The sequence below is a fragment of the Orbicella franksi genome, chromosome 13, assembly GCF_964199315.1.
Source record: "Orbicella franksi chromosome 13, jaOrbFran1.1, whole genome shotgun sequence".
Lineage (NCBI taxonomy): Eukaryota > Metazoa > Cnidaria > Anthozoa > Scleractinia > Merulinidae > Orbicella > Orbicella franksi.
The window spans coordinates 6,986,985-7,000,720 of NC_138157.1; the positions used below are offsets into that span (position 1 = coordinate 6,986,985).

Genomic DNA, 13,736 nt, shown 5'->3' on the forward strand with positions numbered 1-13,736 from the left:
AACCACCCCACCCCACCCCAAAAAATAAAATAGTGTTTGCTTAAGGTGGCTTCATATAGTTTCCTGACCGCGCACGCGCTTGCACGTGGTTTGGAATTTCACACATGCTCAAATAGCGATCTTGGCGAATTCCTATTATGTGATGTATGTTGTGAGATTCAAAAAATGCGAAATTTTCACGTGAAATATCTCCAGTTTTCTATGGTAAAATTTCTTCAAATAGTGTAGAGCGGTAATTACTGTTTACGCCCTCTGTCTGCTAATTCATTGAGAAAATTTATAACACAATTTTTTAAGAGGAGCTAAAAAACACAAATTTGCTAAAAGCGACGAAATTACCTTTGTAACCCTTACTTTTTTCGGGCCTTCAGGAGACTCCTCTGGACAAATTTCATGTAATGTCAAAGTTTACGAAATTTTCATCGAAGGAAATGGAAGAAAATCAAAATAAAAGTGAAATAAACGCTCTAAACAACCTATCTTTAGAGAGTTCTAATTCCAAGTAGAACTCCGTTAATTTGACAGTGATGGTTGAAAAGAGTAGTTCTGTCTTTTAGAATTAAATTTATTTTGATAGACTTGAGAGAAGTGCGATCAAGAGCAATGCGAAAATTCCCTTGGATAGTGGATATTAGAAAAGTGCGCCAAATGAACAGCGAACAGCCATATAGCTTTATAATTATCGTACGTCTTCCAACAGGGTGATTTTAAAACCATTGAATACTTTTAAAGAAGATTGAGTTGTGGTGAAGCGCAATTAAAGTACCAATTTCGGCTTGTTTCGCGTCCCTTGCAAGAAAGCGACCGCGAGATAAGAAAGTAGTCAATCCTCGTTTTAGGTTCAACGATTTTGATTCGTAAGTAAAGGATTTATGGCCCGTCCACACTGCGCAAGAGAAATTTGAAATCGTCATTTTCACCCTGAAAACGTATCAAATGTTTTCCGTCCGCACTACGCCGGAGAAATTTGAAAACGCAACAATCACCATGGTTATCGTGATCTCTTCGTTTTTCGAAAACCTCCGTCTACAATATGTTTACCGTCCACGCTAAATCACAAACCCAACGTTTTCAAGTCCCTCCGTTTGAAGAGCGTTTTCGAAAAGATCCGTTTTCGTGTCGGATTCAGGGTGTGGACGGTAGGCTCAACCGCAGAAATAATGTTACGTTTTCACATTTCTCCGGAGTAGTGTGAGCCTTAGTCAGTCTCCTTGATTGTAGCCTTCCACAGGAGACCGTCGAGTTTGTTAATTGGATTGAAAGTGATGTTTTAGTCACTGGAGATGATGACTTTTGATTTGTCAGTTTTAGATATAATAAGTCAGTTGTTTGCATAGTATTTGTATGACTTCGTCATGTCCGTGGCAGTTATTTGGGCGTAGATGTTTGTAATAGAAAAGGCTTCCCTCTGGGTCCACTTGAATGCTTTTTAAATGAAGAGGTAACTGGAATTTAAGACAGTGCAAACTCCTTTTGAGTGTGTAGTTCAGTGCCTCAGTCTGTAGACCTCAATTTTTCACTGATTCACGTGATGAATAGGTTTCTTGCAAAGAAATGATTGTGGCTTTTTGAGTTTTTAAATATGAGAAAATTTCTCTTCTTTAGTTAACATTCATCCTTGCACATTTAGAGAAAGCCGTTTGAACTTACGCGCCTTGGAATAAGTAGGCGAGGTTTGATGTGAATTTTGCTAAATAACAGATGGTAAATAAGACTAGCCTTGTATTGATCCACTGAGACGCATTGTCAAAAAAAAAGGTTTGACTCAAAGGTAAACTTGTCACTGATACACGAGATCAATTTTTCTCAGCATAGTTAGTGATTTGTTAGCTTTAGTAGTTACATAATACTCCAGGGTTTTGTTAGCTTTTAATAAGCACATTTTTTATCTTAAAACTTGTATTTATCTGTTAAGTTACGTAACACCTTGGAAGCTTTACCACTTTTTTCGAATTTTGGTTTATTCAATTTTTATTTCTCTATTTATTGCCGCAAGCACGTTGAGTATTCACGTTAATATTCCATTGTCTGGTACTTGCAATCTAGGCTTGCAACATACTGGGAGTCGGTAAAGATTACGTAACCTGATTTTGGATGTTCTTTGTTTTCTGATGTCGACAAACAGTTGGAACCAGCCAAATATGTAAAATATCATACAAATCACATTTTCTCACGGGGCATTTTAGCCACACTTCACTCTTGAATGAAACAGAGAATCACAGAAGCATTTTACATCGCACGCTTCCATCCCGAAGTTAAAACAACCAAGATCGATATCGAGAATTTCACCTCACATTGTTAAGTTTCCTCTGGGAATTGGGCGTTACGAAATCTTGATGCAAGGCTGACCCACTTTTCTTTTTCAGAACTTACACTCTGATGATGATCTCAAAGATCGAAAACATTTAGTGTACATAGTTTTAACAGCTTTTTACCTACTTTATTTTGGGCAATTTCATGTTTTCATCATTTGGCGGCAAATGAGGGTAACATGAGGAAAAAGAATAAATTGAAACACAAGGACGCTCGTTTTTTAAATCCGTTTCACATGGGATGCCGTATTCAGTTAATGTGAAGCTCATTACATGAGGAAACAACATGGACAGTGAAGTGTGTGATACCGATATAATCTCAATGCAGTCACTTGTTCAACATTCGAAAAACAAAAGAAAACGCTGGAATGCAAAACTAAATACCTTCGCTCCAAAAATCGCAGCCGTTTTTCCAAATCTGACAGGCTGACCGATCTCTTTTCTCTGGGGTGCAACACCTTCTCAGTGCCCTTCTGATCATCAAAAGAAACGTTGGGGTTTGGTCTCTCGCTTCGTTGCAAAGTTTCCAATTTTTCCTCCATGGCTCCAATGCGCTGATTTAGCAGAAGATAGTTGCAAAGCAGAAAGAAAGAGCAAATCCCGAAAACAGCCACCACCAACAGGCCCGTACGAGCGGTAAAATGTGCCGGGGCAGATTTCATTTCAAGCTGAACAGATTTTCTGTCCATGACATTCAAGCTTTCAAGTGTTTCAGTTTGCTCACTGTGATTGTCAAAAAGAAAAGCTTTTAATACTTAATCGATGAGTAGCTTATATTTGAAAATCTATTCTGATTGATGGCCGTGTGGACACAAGATGTTGACTTTTTGGACGCGAGAAATGGCCAGTATCAGTAAATTAAACATTTACTCGCATTCTTTGTGTGCAGATGCTCGCACAAATGACAAATTTCTCACGAGTTAATAAAGCATTTACTCGCATTTTTTGCGTTGTGAATTGTTGCCCCGGTGCAGTCAGGAAAATGAATCCTTAGTGGACATTTCGCTTCACGTTACGTTAATATAGATTGTCATTAAAGCCAGAGTGTGTTGAAAACTGAGGCACTCGCTGCTGTCTCTGATATTAGGTAGTGTGCATTTACATTCGTATTTAGAAAACGCGCAGATCATTTTCTTAAGAGGACTTATAGTGATTCCTCAGAACTAAAAGTTTTATTTTTAACTTCCCCTAAATTTTCTCTACGAAGCACTGTTTTGAAAAATACAATAAAAAGGATAGGTCACCATGCTCTCTTAAGAGATAGGATGGGCCAAACTTACCCCATTTATGCCTAGCCACGCGCGTTGTTTTTGTGGTAGCTGGAAGCAACGGATATTAAAGCAAAACATCTTGATAGGTAGAAATTCTCGGGCACCTGGAACAGTGCAAAATATATTTTATTGAAAAATCGCACAATTCTAAACGACATTTATCCGACTCAAAGCGTTCCCCGAATCGTTGTTTTCGAGGTGATAATACGTATTCTCGGGTAACGGTTTGTGCACTCTTTTAGCTATATCTTTTTTTTTCTTCCAAACAATTTCTTTATTGACTTTTTAACTTAAAGCGAATAATTTGTACGCGAGAATTATGCAATTATGCACATTTAAGAGAAAACTAGCATTAATTTCGCTGTCGAGCTTAGCTTGAGGGAAATTACTTACGTTGGGCGCGTGTACGAACTCATGTATGCGCGCAATTGACGCGAAAGTCGTGCGCAGTAGGGATGCGCAATGCAATAATAAGGAATCAGCTTAATAAAACATTTACTCGCAGTTTTTGCGTCGTGCATTGTTACCTCGCTGCTTCAGGAAAATGAACCACTCGTGGAGATACGCTTCGTCTTAGCTTACTTTGGAGTATCATTAATAGTCAGTGCGTGTTATAAAAAAAAAACTGACGCGAGCTTCTGTTAAAAAAGTGGCTGAAAACAAGTATTTGAACAGAATTATGAGTACTTGTTTGTCAAGAACGTGATCTATTGAAACGGTCCTTCCAACGTAAATATTATATCAGCTCGTCTTTCTATTTCGTTATAACAAACGCGACAATACTTGAGAACTTCTTAACCTATATAGTGACGTCGAAACATCAGTTGTAAATTCTAAAACCCAGGAACCTTTCCACACTTATAAACTATTTGGTATTTATTCCAATATTTGATTTTAAGGGACTGTGTCATTTTGCTATGAATGGGAAACCTCAAAAGTTATGGGAGAAAAAAGGAAGAAAGAGAAACCAGTAACCAAAGAGAACCTATAAACTTGGCTTGCAGTCGAAATATCAATCAATGACTGATGAGATTGGTTGTAATTGCCATAACTGCTATCCATGGCCATAAATCATTTACCGCGCTAATGAAAAGTAAACTCTTCATCGGGGAAAGTTTATTTATGCTTTTGTGAAAACTTTTCATTTCTGTCAGGGAGGAAACTGAATGTTTTCACAAACTGTTTACTATTGCATATTGACCGGAGCAGTTGATGACGAATCATACAAAAAGCGAAAGTGGCACGCGTATCTCTCCAGGTTAAGTCGCCCAACTCTTGATGTTCAGGGGTTTAACCGTGGACACTTCATGTGCATCTGACATGAGGCACAATTTTAAGAATTACCTTAACACTCTGCCATTAGATTATACAATGTATAAATCACCGCCGGGATATGTTGGAAAGGATGGCACACCCCTATATAAGCAACATGCCTTGTTGTTGTTGTTTTTGAGATGTTTTGGTCATTATATTTAACAATTATCCCAAGAGCGCACGTTGGATATGAAATGATAGATAGCAAGCGAATCCAAACGGGCCATGGCGTAAATCGTTAAACCCCCCTCCCGTCCGGATTTTCGTTTTTTTTTTTATTTACTTCAGCCCTCTGGAATTCCTAGCTTGTTTGACCCCCTACGACTTCCAGTGAAAGAGATTTTACTCTTTTCCATCTCTCCAGAAGTTTTTGCTAATAATTTTCACTCCCAGGGTTCGAAATTGCAAGCGATACTATCGGTATCTTGACTAAATATTTGGCGATCGACTTAAGCTCTCTACCCTCATTTGCAATTTTTGACTCTTCTTCGATGAAACTAGTGGGGAAATAAAAATTTCAATTGTTTTGTGTTGTGATTACCATGGAAATCACGATCGACATCATTTATTCGATCAGAAACCATTACAGCGGTTTCTTTATGAGTATATTTCGCAAGTGCATATTTTACGTTGGCTTGCAAAAAAGCCTGGCGATTTGGCAGGTCAGTATCTTACATCTGGTAGACTCTGAGAAGCAATTCATCAACTTTAAGGCCTCTGGAGCTTGATGTACAACCCTCGTTTTATCGCCTTCCGTCTGTAAATGAATGCAAACACATACCTGATTGATCGATGCTTGCTGATTGAAAGTTAAAAGAAACCTCTTCCCTCGGAAATCCAAAACGCAACCTCGTTCCCAGGGTCTCTCGTCTTACCGCCCCCTGGAGCGATGAGAGACCCTGGGAACGAGGTTGTCCAAAAAGCTCTCCGTGGTATAGAACAAGCGAACGAGGTTTTGTGTTTTCCAAATGCATGTATTTTCCAGCGGTTCTTAATTAGTAACTCAGTCGTTAGAGCATCCAAACGTTAACTGGCGTACTGAAGATCCCTTGTTCGAACCCATCTGAGAACTCAGAATTTTTTTTCTGAGTTGTTCGCTCCACGCGCATCATTTCCATAGCATCTAGTATTATTGTAATCTATCAAGCTGATGATCGAGATAAGCAGATATGAACAAATCTCTCGTGAACATGTCAATAAAGCTATTGTTGTTGTTGTTGTTGCTAATAGATTCCATGTTGCCGTGCGTCTGTTCAGTAATAGATCACAGATGACGTCAAAATGTGGTAAGAACAAAAGTGGCACACGTGGCGATAGCCGAGTGTGTCACTGAAAGTTTAGTGTCACTGAAAATTTACAGCCAAAGCAGACTTGAGCTGTGAAATCTTCAAATCTTAGAGAAAATGCCGGAAATGTCAGGTCAGTTTTTGTAGAGCACCCTTGTGAGCTGAAAAAACCTGAATGTTGTCTTTAATATTGCGGGAGTTGAAAAATACCCTCGGAAAATTTGCGGTAGCGGTCAACACACATTGGCACGTTGGGGGCCATTCGATTCGAATTTTGAATGAAAGGAGCGTTAGTGACGGTGGTAATTTGTGTCTTATCACTAGGGGGCCAAACCACCCCCCTAATGTCTCATAAAGGCTATATTTGCTTGGTTTATATATTTCTGAACCAAGTTTGGCAGATGAGCTTTCTTTGTTCTCCAGTTTATTTTAATTTGGAAGTTGTGACAAAATGTCAGATTATGACGTCATAATTGATGACCTCACTAAAACATGCTATCATTTTTTTGTAAAATCTCATGTAAAGATTATGTCATTGGAGAGGATTTGACTTGAGGAGTAAAATGCCGGAAACCGTTTTTTGCTATAATGATTATTTTTCGAGATATGGTAAATTAAATGTTTTTTTTTGCTGTTCCCCCCGGAATTTCCTCAACCATACTGTCCTTCTTAAGTCAGTCTCTCTGGTTTATTTTTTTCAGTTTTTTTCTAGGAAGGCTAATAATCTACAAAAATAGAAAGCTTGATGTTGTCAAAAATCGTATGTTTTTAGAAATTTGATTTTCGCCTTTGTTAAGATGGTATTAACAGTAAAAAACGGTTGACGTCACAGCCTATGACGTAACAAAACTAATTTTAACGCAATAACACTAGAGGGATAATTTTTTATTCCGATTTTCTTCTTTATTTTTGCTTTAGTCATCTGGCACATCACATGTGCAACATAGCTGCATTTGCTGGAAGAAAATTACGGCTCCAATTTGGGGATTTTTCTTAAGAGGGGGACCCCATATTTTGCAGAGTTATTTTTCATGTTTAAAAATGTCATATTTCATTTAATTTTTGTGATATGGACAAAATTTTTTCAGATTTCAACTCCCTTTGATGTGCTCTTTCGAACGCATTGTAAAAAATATGCATATTAAAAACTTCAAAAGTGGCAAAAACATGACGTCATCACTGTGACGTCACAACTTTACATTTACTGACATTTGTCACGTAAATATAATTGGCAATAGGTCTCCTGCTCATCTGCCAAGTTTGGTGTAGAAAGAGTCAATACTTTTTAAGTAATGCGAAATAATGTGAAATACCCAAGAACTGACGAAACATTTGGGGGGGGGGGGGTGGTTTGGCCCCTACGTGTATGTGGTTGACGATTCTCAAATCAATTTGATAGTGAGCCGGAGATACTAACTAGCTGCTACAGTTGGCCGCGAGCTGTAGCGAACCATACTTTACTCACTGCTGTACCTTGAAACGAACTGGAACATTCGCGTCGGAAAGCAAGGTTATGTGTTTAAGATGATTTTAAGATGTTGTGTTGTGATGTTTCATTCTTGACATCAATCTGTGTCAACAATTATTTGAGTCTGAGGAAGGTTGAACTTTTTAAATGTGTTAAATTCGAGACAAAGCAATGGTTTCTAGCCTTGAAATTGATTCAAGACCATGCCAATTTTGTGTTTGGTGAAGTCTCGCTCGACTGCCGACTGAGCCTGCTCGAGTATTTTTTCTGAGTCATTTTCTGAAAAAAACCGGGTTTTTCTCTCTTCTTTCTGCTTCTTGTACCACAGAATAGATAGTGAGTAACGTAGCCAATCGGAGAACGGCATTCGTGATAGAACGCTAGTAGATTTATACCAAAACTCGATAGAAACACGGTACATGTTTTCTACTTCTTAAACATCAATCAATCCGTTGCACATCACCTCCTAATCGGCTCGTGAGTTAAAAGTTCTAAAAAATGTAAAAAAGAATGTAAATCCTATTTATAGTGGTTCATTCTTTCACGTCCTCGAGAAAGAATAGACAAAATGACCATCATGTGCTGTTACACTGAAGTTGAAGCCAGCTTCTCTCTAAAAAGTACGGACGAAACAACGTTTTCAACAAATTAAATGTAAAAAAGAGCGTTTCTCTTAATTAATTTTTTTGTTCGCACACTTCATGTACACTGATTAGACGTAATTCATATTGCCTAGCTACGCCAGTCATGAAACGCGCACTCAATGGTAACAGCTGATCAATGCTACAGTGCAGTTAGTCGCTGCAAAATTGTTTGCTGAGACCCAAGGACAATTTATAACTAGTTTTTTTGTTGCATCGATCAAGTCAAGAAATCGGATTTTTTATAATAAAAAAGTCATTACCGATTCAATCAAGGGCCTAATGTCTTTCGTTTATCAGCTCCATGCCAAGGCCTCCAAATTAAATTCAATGCATACCAAAACGATGATTGCATGACAGGGCACGAGAGACATCGCTGCTTATATCGTACCTTAATTGCACTGAGATTTCATCTCGTACCGAGAGGATACAGTTTTGCCTGTGAGCAGTCATCGATCTCAATTACTCGGATCCTATGCGCGCGTAAAAATGAGTTATCTTTGAAAGTTAACATCACACTTTGCTTTCTACTAACGTAATAGAAAAAGACTGATCAAAGAAATGTTCCTATCCGGTCAGTTTTCGCATATAGATCACAATCGAACTATACAGTGCAGGTGATATAAACAGGAAATACTGTTTTACAGATTTTCTTTTATGAAACAAATTATCCCGCTCTACCTTCCTTCATTGCATGAAATATTTATGGCAGAGTGTTTAAACTAATCTGGGAAGTAATAACGGATGCTCATGTGCTCAGGTGACCTTAACCCTTTACCTCCTAAGGCAAACGACAGCTAGTTTTTCCTAAATCAGCAAATAAAGGCTCTCTGCGGTCCTGTGTATAATACACCATTTCAAAGTCACTGATCAGCTTATTTAAGACCTGACATCAGCAACTATGAAGGAGGTAGTCATTTTGAGAGAAATTGTTTTGAAATGTGAAAATGAAAAGCTTCCAACACGCATCAATTCTCAAATATCATAGGTATGCCCCCGATCTTAAGCTTATTTAGCAGGTTTTAGTACATAGCTTGAGGTGAAACAAGTCTTGCATTCCATGTGCATCTCAAAAAAGAAATTGTAAAATTATGGGGGTCGTCAACCATGTCGTAGATAGGAGGGGGTCACAATTTTATGCCTTCAATGAGCAGATCTTTACAAGACAATTTTCATGGCAAAAATTCATAGAAACCTCTAAAATATTGACAAAGTTATGACGTTGTGTGCCAAATGGCCCTCTTAGATAGTAAAGAGTTAAATAAAGCCGACATGACACCAACTGAGAAATTTGCTGGTCGTCTGGAGTGTTATAATTCGTCACAAAGTCTTAGATTCAGGTTACCTTAATAAACGAAATTCGCCATGCATGTATGCTTCAAGACTTTTATTCATTTCACGAAAACTGTTTTTCATTCTGCTAAAATAGCCCACCTCATCACTGAATGCTTCCTTCGTATCTAAGCTAAGTATAGTTTTTTGACGAAAGTAATGTCTGAAGCTTTTTTGTAAAGATTGTTTCCTTGGCCCGCTTTGACTCATTTGGTGCACACTGCGCATGTCAGTTCTCGGCCAGCAACGTACGGGAGGCATGGTAATGAACCACACTGTCCTTCCACTAGGTACAGTAGGGCGCCATCCCTGTTAGCGTGACTGCCGTGAACAAACTCTACCTCTGCATCAATGCAAAGGAAACTGGCTGAATGCTTGTGGCCAGAGTTCGTTGCCATCAGATACCCATGGTACTCCTTGGTCCAACCAGAGGGACAGTCATTCCTTGCGGGTATCATCAGCTGCGTTGCACGAGATTTGACGTAACACACGACACATGGGGCGTCGTGATCATGGAGTTTGTTCTTAAAAGGATTAAATTCGATTTCATATTCAGTCCCATACATATATGAATTCTAATGATAACTGTCCTTGTACTTGTCGTTCTTTGGATTGTTTGGCAGGCAGACGTACTCTCCACCTCCACCAGTGTGGCCATGGTCGCTGCCTCCCACAATACCTGAGTATAGACACAAACTCTTTCAGCGACATATTCTTTACATTTACGTGGCAGACACGAACTTATTTTAGGACATTTCAACGGATTATTTACCTTACCTTTATAAACGATCTGAGCACCACTAGGGCATGTGGTTCTTCCCCAGCGAACGTATTTGACCCCGGAACTCCCAGTTCCGTCTTGTCCTTTTTCGCCTTTTGGTCCACGAGGTCCGTCCAACCCAGGAATTCCAGTCGGACCTTTAGGTCCGGGGGGACCTGGAGCCGGCTTGTTGGTACCAGGTTTTCCTGTATCACCTGGGATACCAAGGAAAATCTGATTTAGTTTGGCGGGTAAAGTGACCTGATAGGGAAACTTTAAATGTGTCCAAATCTACAAGCAAAGGTACAGTACGCATAACGGAGTAGAGCACGGTGGCCCAGCAGACTGGTGCTACTTTTTCTGTAGTTTCTCTAGTTTCTGTGTGTTTGTAGTTTCTGTAGTTTCTGCAGTTTCTGTAGTTTCTGTACTGTCTGTATTTTCTGCAGTTTCTGTAGTTTCTGTAGTGTCCGTAGTTTCTGTACTGTCAGTAGTTTCCGTAGTTTCTGCAGTTTCGGTAGTGTCTCTAGTGTCTGTAGTTTCTGTAGTGTCCGTAGTGTCTGTAGTGTGTGTACTGCATGTAGTATCTGTAGTGCTGCAGTTTCTATAGTTTCTGTAGTGCCTGTAGTGTCTGTAGTGTCTAGTTTCTGTAGTGTATGTATAGTAGTGTCTGTAGTTTTAATATGTAGTTTCTTTAATGTCTGTAGTTTCTGTGGTGTCTGGTAGTGTCTGTAGTGTCTTTATTGTCTGTAGTGGCTGTAGATTCTGTAGTTTCGGTAGTGTTTGTAGTGTCTCTAGTGCCTCTAGTGTCTGCAGTGTCTCTAGTGTCTGCAGTTTCTGTAGTTTCTGTAGTGTCCGTAGAGTCTGTAGTGTCTGTAGTGTCTGTAGTGTCTGTAGTGTCTGTAGTGTCACTGGTGTCTTTAGTTTCTGTAGTGTCGGTATACATAATAGTAGTGTCTGTAGTTTCTTTAGTTTCTGTAATGTCTACAGTGTCTGTAGTGTCTGTATTGTCTGTAGTGTTAGTAGTGTCTGCAGTGTCTGTAGTGTCTGTAGTTTCTTTACTGTCTGTAGTGTCTGTAGTGTTAGTAGTGTCTGCAGTGTCTGTAGTGTCTGTTGTTTCTGTATTGTGTGTAGTGTCTGTAGTTCTGTAGTGTCTGTGGTGTCTGTAGGTTCTGTAGTTTCTGTAGTGTCTGTAGTGTCTGTAGTGTCTGTAGTGTCTGTGGTGTCTGTAGTGTCTGTAGTGTTTGTAGTGTCTGCAGTGTCTGCAGTTTCTCTAGTTCAGTTTCTGTAGTTTCTGTGGTGTCTGTAGTGTCTGTAGTGCCTGTAGTGTCTGTAGTGTCTGTAGTGTTTGTAGTGTCTGTAGTGTCTGTAGTGTCTGTAGTGTCTGTAGTGTCTGTAGTGTCTGTAGTGTCTGTAGTGTCTGTAGTGTCTGTAGTGTCTGTAGTGTTAGTAGTGTCTGCAGTGTCTGTAGTGTCTGTTGTTTCTGTATTGTGTGTAGTGTCTGTAGTTCTGTAGTGTCTGTGGTGTCTGTAGGTTCTGTAGTTTCTGTAGTGTCTGTAGTGTCTGTAGTGTCTGTAGTGTCTGTAGTGTTTGTAGTGTCTGCAGTGTCTGCAGTTTCTCTAGTTCAGTTTCTGTAGTTTCTGTGGTGTCTGTGGTGTCTGTAGTGTCTGTAGTGTCTGTAGTGTCTGTAGTGTCTGTAGTGTCTGTAGTGTCTGTAGTGTCTGTAGTGTCTGTAATGTCTGTAGTGTCTGTAGTGTCTGTAGTGTCTGTAGTGTCTGTAGTGTCTGTAGTGTCTGTAGTGTCTGTAGTGTTAGTAGTGTCTGCAGTGTCTGTAGTGTCTGTTGTTTCTGTATTGTGTGTAGTGTCTGTAGTTCTGTAGTGTCTGTAGGTTCTGTAGTTTCTGTAGTGTCTGTAGTGTCTGTAGTGTCTGTAGTGTCTGTAGTGTCTGTAGTGTTTGTAGTGTCTGCAGTGTCTGCAGTTTCTCTAGTTCAGTTTCTGTAGTTTCTGTGGTGTCTGTAGTGTCTGTAGTGTCTGTGGTGTCTGTAGTGTTTGTAGTGTCTGCAGTGTCTGCAGTTTCTCTAGTTCAGTTTCTGTAGTTTCTGTGGTGTCTGTAGTGTCTGTATTGTCTGTAAGTTACTGTTGTTTCTGAAGTTTCTGTAATTTCTGTAGGTTCAAAAGTTTCTAGATCTCTTCTTTTTATTTAACTTTGGTAGTTTTTCTAGTGTTGGTAGTGTTTGTAGTGTTTGTGCTTTCTGTAGAGTTTGTCTGTTTGCAGGCTGTTTTAGTAGTGTCTTTTTCGGTGGTTTTGTTCCTTTTGGAATATTGTGTGCTTCGTAGTTAATCCTGTAAGTTGTAAGCTACTAGCCTGTACTATGTTTTCTAGCAGTGACTGTGTTTTCGCATATTCTCTAATTTTCAGGTTGTTTCTGTAAGTTGTGTAGTTTCTCAGCTCTTGCTTATGATTTATTTTCTTAGTTTTAGCTTGAGTTTGTGTTGATGTTCTCTTAGTTTGCGTTGTTTGTATTTTTGTGCTTTTCCTGTAGTTTCTGTAATAAGTGCACTTATTATATGGCTAGCTCCGTGAGCGGGCAAGATGAAGCAAATCCTACACTGTGATTGGCTACCCGAGCGGGCAAGATGGAGCTATCTTGCCCGCTCGGGACTACCCGCCGTGTCCCGCACGAAACATTTCCCCGAAAAGCCATATAATAAATCCTTTATTGACCAAGCTTGTTCGATCAAGATGGCTGGATATTGGCCTCGTTCTTTTTTTGCGAGTTTATGGACCTCGACTCCGTCTCGGTCCATAAACACGCAAAAAAAGAACTTGGCCAATATCCAGCCATCTTGACCTCACACTTGGTAATAACCCATACATAATGTAGTGAAGTTTGTGTTCTCGTTGAAGTTAATATCTTACCTTTAGGCCCTTGTATACCCGGAGTACCAGGGGCACCCGGTTTTCCTGAAGCCCCCGGCTTTCCCGGAGGTCCTGGGGGGCCCATCAAACCTTCCCTTCCATCACGGCCATCTCGCCCTGTAAATTTTGAAAAGAAGAAACAGAGAATTGTAATTAATGGTATCAAACACAGTGAACAAAGTTAAAGCATTCAAAGAGTAATGTAATTACCTCGAAAGTAAGCCTGGAACCACCAGTCACTGGGTTCTTTTGGAGACATCCCTGAACGATTGTTTGCATTAACCTTGTTAAGATAAAAGCACACAAATTGCAATGTGTTTTTATCAAAACGTAGTCCTAAAAAAAAAGGCACAGTAATTTTTTTTATTTTTGTTCAAAGATTTCTGAAGGACATAGCATTCGATTTCTCGGATACAAAACTTTGGCACCGGAACG

General features: G+C 39.5%; 1 pseudogene across 1 annotated transcript in view; it reads right to left on the reverse strand.

Moving 5' to 3' along the window:
* Positions 1 to 13,566, reverse strand: part of LOC145466748 (uncharacterized) — a 46,116-nt pseudogene extending 32,550 nt beyond the window's left edge. The window contains exons 1-4 of the transcript XR_014041975.1: positions 13,512 to 13,566; positions 13,302 to 13,418; positions 10,402 to 10,599; positions 9,179 to 10,303 (exon numbers count right to left, since the gene is read on the reverse strand). The product of XR_014041975.1 is annotated as an uncharacterized LOC145466748 (transcript). The remainder of the gene's footprint in view (positions 1 to 9,178; positions 10,304 to 10,401; positions 10,600 to 13,301; positions 13,419 to 13,511) is intronic.
* Positions 13,567 to 13,736: the final 170 nt, after the last annotated feature.